Below are 7,199 nucleotides of genomic sequence, written 5' to 3' on the forward strand. Positions count from 1 at the left end.
CCAAGCAGAAAAGAAGAGGAGACAAAGGATCTCCTTGTCTCACTCCATTAGAGCATTTAAAGAAACCAGCCTGCTTGCCATTGACACTTAAGAAAAGGTTAGCTGAATTCAGCAGAGTGGAAATCCAATTACAGAATTTACTACTAAAACCAAAACAGTTAAGAGTCTTGAGAAGAAATTCCCAGCTTAAAGTATCAAAATCCTTGGATATATCTATTTTTAGAGCTATATTGCCACTGTAGCTCTTATTACCAAGGATGTTTATGGCCTCAGAAGTTAAACATATACTACCTTTAATGTTTCTACCCAAGATAAACCCTTTTTGTTCATTAAAAATCAAGCAAGGTAGAATACAAGCTAATATGTTAGCAATAATTTTAGATATGATTTTGAATTTAAAATTGGCAAGGGCAATAGGCCTATAATGATTAAGGGTGTTAGGCTCATTATTCTTTGGAATTAGCACAATAGTGTTAGAGCTATAATTTGGAAGCATCCAATCCTGCAGGAAAAATTGCTTAACAGCCAATACCACATCATTATTGATAATATTCCAATACTTTTGGAAGAAGTTGGCTCCAAAACCATCAGGGCCAGGAGATGAATTTGACTTAAGGCTTATAACAACATGTCTTATCTCCTCCACACTAGGAACAACAGCTAGCATGGAATTAGTATGATCATTTACCATCTTAGGAATGTCCCTCTCTATTAAACATGTATCCTGCAATGAAACATCTTGGTTGAACAGATTAGAAAAGTGATAAACCAAATGAGATTCAATGACATTCTAACCAGTAGTGACCACAACATTTATGTTAAGAGAGGAAATAAGGCCATTTTCCCTCCTAATATTGGCACAAGTATGAAAGAACTTAGTGTTCCTATCACCATTAGTGTGCCATTTAATGTTAGCCTTTTCTCTCCAAAACTCCTCCTCATAAATCAAAGCCTTTTCCATCTCATTTTGAGCTTTGACCTCCTCCCTTTGTAAATTATCATTGTAACCCCTTAGGCTGATTAGATGTTGTATTTCCTTAAGAACCTTTTCAGCCTCCACCACTTTATTTTTCACATCACCAAATATCCTTTTGTTCCAATCCTTCAACCTGATTTTTAGAATTCTAAGTTTCCTATCTAGAATGTACATGGGACAACCATACAGCTTGGTGTCCCAAGTATCTTTTATAATTCTCTCACAATCATCATGTAAAGTCCACATCTTAAGAAACTTGAATTGAGATTTAACATGGACCTTATCCAAGACACAAGAGAACAAAAGGGGGTAGTGATTAGACTTCAGTTTAGAAAGAGTGTGACATACCACATTACTGCAACTATCTATTAACTCAAGATTACATATGACTATATCCAATCTTTTTTCAGTAAGATGTCTTCCTTTACTACCATTACTCCAAGTATATAAGTTGCCAATAGTAGGTAAATGAATTAATTAATTGGAGTCAATCCACTTAAAGAAGTTTTGCATAGGATTACTAGCAGGAGAATTAGATCCTCTATATTCATCAGCACTAATTATGGCATTAAAGTCACCAATGAAAGACCACGGATTTTTATTGTTAACCAAAATGCTATTTAGATTATTCCACATATTCCTTCTAGAGATGTAACAAGTAGAAGCATAAATGACAGAGAAACCAAATACTTTATTATTAAGATTTGTAGAAAAGGAAACATGTTGTTCATCAATTAATAAAATGTCAGGGTTTAAAGTAGACTTACAAAAACATCAAAGATTAGGTAGTAAACCTTCTCTCTTATTAAAATCAAAAGGCTTTAGATCAAACCTGTGTAACCATCCTTGAGGGAAATTGTCAAAGTCCATCCAGGGTTCAGCAATGAAGACTAAATCAGGAGAGTTACTCTGAATAAGCCTCCTGAAAGCCAATCTAGATGAACCATTGGTAATACCTCTGATGTTCCAGTATATGCACTTCATAAGGAAATGTTTTTAGCACTAGAAATATGCCTAGTATTACCTGCAGAGATTGCCTTTCTATTTCTCCTCTTCTTACTTGTAACCATTTGGAAGTCTTTTTGTTGGAACAAGTCCACACCCGGGTCCTCCGAGTCATCCATGTTGTTCCATGATTCATGCAGGAAATTGGTAACCTGCTTCTTGTATCTTTCATCTAATTGTGTTTCTGGAACATAATTTACCATCTGAGTAGCATCCACATAATCTCCTTCTGAAGATCCATCAGTTTCAGCTGAATTACCTTGTGTAGCAATAGGTTGAACAGGAACCATAATAGGAACAATAATGGAATCTTCATTTCCATCATTAGACTTATCATTGGGAACCTCTACATTGATATCCACCAGAGGAGTCAAAATTGGTGTTGTACCAACACCATCTGCTCCTTTATCCAACTGTGGCCCTGAATTACTTTTGGAATTTCCCCTATAGTAAACTTTTTCCCAGTGGGGATGTATGTATTTTTCTCTTGCCTTTGCAAGTTTTCCTTTTCTTTACCTATATTTTGCCCCTTTCTCTTGCAATTGTCAAAAGAGTGTCTAATGCAGTTACAAAAATTGCAAAATGCAGGAATTTTTTCATAATCAATGTCAACATTATTTTGCTATAAACATAATAAACTTTGCTATAAACATAAAAAATCAATATTATTTTGCAATAAACATAAAAAAACTTTAATCATCTTTGTAATTTTTAAGTTAAATTAAAGTTTTGGTCCCTCTATTCTGTCTGATTCAAAAAATTAGTCCCTTTATTTTAAATTCAAACAATTTTGGACCCCATATTTTAAATATTTTAAAAACAAACTTGAAATATATTCTCTCTAGTATTTATAATAAGAGAAATTTTTCTTTTTAAATTTATTAAATAAGTAATATTGAAAATTATTAAATTTAAAAACTAAAATTACTTTAAGAAAAATCAAACGAAATTGTTTCTGCTATGTTGCAGTGGGAAGTGAAGAACTCGAGCTCTTGGATGATCAAAAGTATCATCAAAACTAGAGAATATGTGCGAGATAGTGCCTACTGGGTTAGAAGTACACGACAGAGAAAATATAATACTAATGCCATGCATACAGAGTTGAGAGGAAAGAAAAACACTATGATTTGGAGGAAAAATTTCTTCCAAAACTATGCTAGGCCCAGGGCCTGTTTCATCTTATGGCTTGCTTTGAATGGCAGGCTCCCTACAAAAGAGAGACTGAGGAAAATAAATGTCAACACTGATGGTCTGTGTGCCTTTTGTGGTCAAAATGAAACTCTATGTCATCTGTTGTATGAATGCAGGTACAACAAGGAGATTTGGCAGCAAATCCTAATGTGAATTGGTTATAATAGACAGAGTAGAGGTTGGGAGTGTAGTACCTGCCCTAAAAAATTTAGATTTTAGAGTCGCCACCTATTCTGCCAGGGCGAATAGGAAACCCTACGAAGTTTAGAGATATGAGTAAGTTATTATAATCAGGTCAAGGGAAGGTGTTAGGCACCCTTAACCCTTTCCTAAGGTTTCGTCTAAGGTAATGGTTTATGGCTAATAAAGAAAGGTGACAGAAAGTTAATAGGGTAAACTTAAACCTATTGAAGTTTTGGGGAAGGGGACTCGCCTTGTTGCCAAGTGCCTATGTACCTCCTTAGGGAGGATCAGAGTCTACGTAGTTCGTGGTATGTTGGTGTTTTTTAGAGGTTGTACGCCTTTGTAATTTGTATGTTGAAGTGTGTTTTAAATCACCGTACGCAGTTTGGTAATTGTCGCAGTTTTGTGTAATTCGTAGTTTGTGAAGATGTTAAAAGTTTATTATATGGCATACAACCCTTTTTAATATTTTGAAATTTTATTAATCGCGTTGACCAATTGATTTGATCAACATAATTAATAAATTAGTAAAAAAATTATTAATTATCGTAACCAATTGAATTGATTAAAACCTTTAGTAAATAGAACCTGTTTAAATAAATTATTTAAATTAAAATTGAATAACTTATTATTAATCATCGTAATCAATTGATTTGATTAAAATAATTAATAAATCGACCCTAAACCTGAATTAGCTTGACAAACTTAATTTGTCGCTAATTATCGTAATCAATTGATTTGATTAAAATAATTAGCAAAGCAACCTTAATTGTGCGTATAAAATTATATTAAATATTAATATTAATTTGCATATTTTTAATCCGAAGAAATATTATTAATCAGCGCGACTATTAAACATAATCGAACCAAACAACAATTATTTAAAATTAATCATCTAATTTAAAACAATTAATTATTCTTTCTTTTAACTAGAACGCAGGAGGTGTATTTTTTGTTTAATATTAATCCAGGAGGGTGTTAACCTAACCCTAAGTTGAAGAACCCTAACCCTAAATTTCCAGAAACCCACATCAAAACACACATTCATTCAACATAAAAACCTAAGCTAAGTGTCTCGGGTTACCTTTTATTTTGAATTCTGGATCGTGTAAGCTCCAATCTCCTTATTAATCCTCTTCTTTTTTGCTTGCAGGTGTCGGCGCAAGGTTGAAGGCTTCGCGCTTCAACACCCTTCTCCGATCTCTCTTTTTCCGTCTTTTAGATTAGGGTTTCTTCTTCATCCCCTTTTCTGTAGACTTAGGTTTCTTATTTATAGCCTTAGGGTTAATTCATATTAGGAATGATTCAATTTGTTGTAAATTAGATTTGATTTAGTTTCGTTATAATTTTGATTTGATTTTGTTATGTTAGGATTTTGATTTGATTTTATAAATTAGATTTGCTTTGTAATTGATTGTAATATATTTGATTTAATTAGAGATTTGTTTTAGTCTTAGGTTTTGATTTGATTCAATTTGTAAGTTAGATTGATTTTGTATTTGAACTTTTATTGTATATTTGATTCATGAATATAAGATTTGATTTTAATAATAATAATGATTAATAGTAATATTAATATAATTGATATAATAGATTTGTTTTTAATGATAATACTAACTAAATATTAAAATAAAGATAATAATTTATATATAGTTTGTATAAAAAGAAATTAATGTTAGAAAAAAAAACATGTTTTAAATAGGGAAAAACCGAAATATATAATTTAAACAAAAAATTAAAAATTAGGAACAAGTTAATGGGCCTAAATTTTTAATTGGGCTCAAAGGACATCCTATAGATACACCCCCTATTCAATTAGAAGGTTTTTTTTATAAGAGATTTGGTTTAACAATACAAATGTTAAACCTCATAACTCCTAATTTTGATACCTTCAATAAATTAATAGACGTGAATCGTATCGGGTAAATTTTGAGGTATGATAGGGAAGAGGAAAAAATCTGGCTTGTCATGGAAACTGCAAAGAAAGGCCGGAGAAGATGTCTCCTAAATATGGTTGCAACTGAAGTGGTCTATCATGTGGGAGAAACGCGTAACGAGCTAATATATAGGCAAATACATCCTCCATGTGATCTACTAAGAAGAATTCAATATACTGTCAGTGTGCGTGCCAAGACCAGAAAGATACTTAGAGACCATGTGAACATGGTCACCTTGAAAATTAGTTGATTTTGTTTTCTTTAGATCCTGTCTTGTTTTGATTTTGTTTTCGAAGTCTGGATCTGTTTATTGGATCGGTTTGCTTAAACTGTTTTTGGTAATTAAATATTCATTTTACTCCAAAAAAAAAAAAAAAAACCAAATCCAAACTCAAATCATGCTTTCGGATAATATTTGTCAAAATATGTTAAGAGATTAATATATTTATTTAAAAAATTTAAAAAACTGTATAGAAGACCAATATTTTGTGTACTTAAATATTATATTCCTTCTAGTCTTTAATATAAATTTATTTTTTAAATTCAGTAATGAATCAATGTATTTGGACTATGCAGTCCAAATATATTTATTGTTCAATGAATTTAGTTTTTTTACTTATATTAAATATAAGATATAATAATAGAGAGAAAATATATTATTAGATGAAAATAAAGATGAACAATATTTCGTATAGTTAAAAATTATAATAGATTGAAAATATAAAACAAGATGTAAAGAATATTTTAAAAAAATATAGAAGTAATAATATTTGAAAATTTTAAACTCATTTTTATGATTATAAAATAAAATTATAAAAATTATATTGTTTTGTATTTTAATTAACATCTAAAGTAAAAATAAAAATGTGAAGATAAACATTAAAAGAAAATAGAATTTAATTGAAATAAACTGACTGTGTACACTGGCCGTAATCGTAACTGTCGAATTTTAAATCATGTTTAACTTTTATTTTGATTATAAATAAAATAATAATTTAGAATGATTGTGATGGATTGATATTTTTACACTGAGTGAGTGACACTCCATAACAATTAGTCCCAAGAAAATAAGAACATGATCAATTTAATCATATTTTATAAATAATCGCAAAAATTAATTTGTTCATAAAACCCATCTTTATTTCAAATATTGAAACTTCGGTATCATTTTGTTTATGAGGGGTGCTATGCTTACACCAAAATCTTTACACCATACTTACATCAAATAAAATACAGCACACAATTGTATCATTTTATTGAAAAAGTGAAAAACATAAATATTAAACATAATAAAAAAAAACAAACCGTATTAATATACGGTGTTGGTGTCACTTTTTAGTGTACCAATATCATTACTCTTTGTTTATATACTAAAATATTTATTTTCTTTATAAATTGATTTTTTATGTAAGTTATTTTTAAATTTTAAATATAAACAAAATTCAAAATGTATATTGTCAAAATCTAGAATAAATTCATTTTTATTTTTATATTATATCTTAGAGTATAGCATAAGAAAGAAAAGCAAGGGTATAATCATAATACTCCATCCGTCCCAAATTATAAGAGAAATTCACTTTTTAGATTCATCGAATAATTAATGTATCTGGTCTGTATATAGACCAAATACATTAGTTATTCAATGAATCAAAAAAGAGAATTTCTCTTATAATTTGGGACAGAGGGAGTACTTCCTATGGTCCCATTTATAAGAAAATATTCCTTTTTTTAGATACATTAAATAAATAATGTATCGAGACAATATGTTATCCAGATGCATTATTTATTCAATGTATCTTAAAAAGGAATTTTTTCTGATAAATGGCACCGGAGGTAGTACTAAATTTTTTGCCTATAAATGAAGTGCTGGTAAGACAGGCCAAAACAGAAAAAAAAATAAACTCTAA

Source organism: Vicia villosa, linkage group LG3 (genome assembly GCF_029867415.1).
Source record: "Vicia villosa cultivar HV-30 ecotype Madison, WI linkage group LG3, Vvil1.0, whole genome shotgun sequence".
In the NCBI taxonomy this organism is placed as follows: Eukaryota; Viridiplantae; Streptophyta; class Magnoliopsida; order Fabales; family Fabaceae; genus Vicia; species Vicia villosa.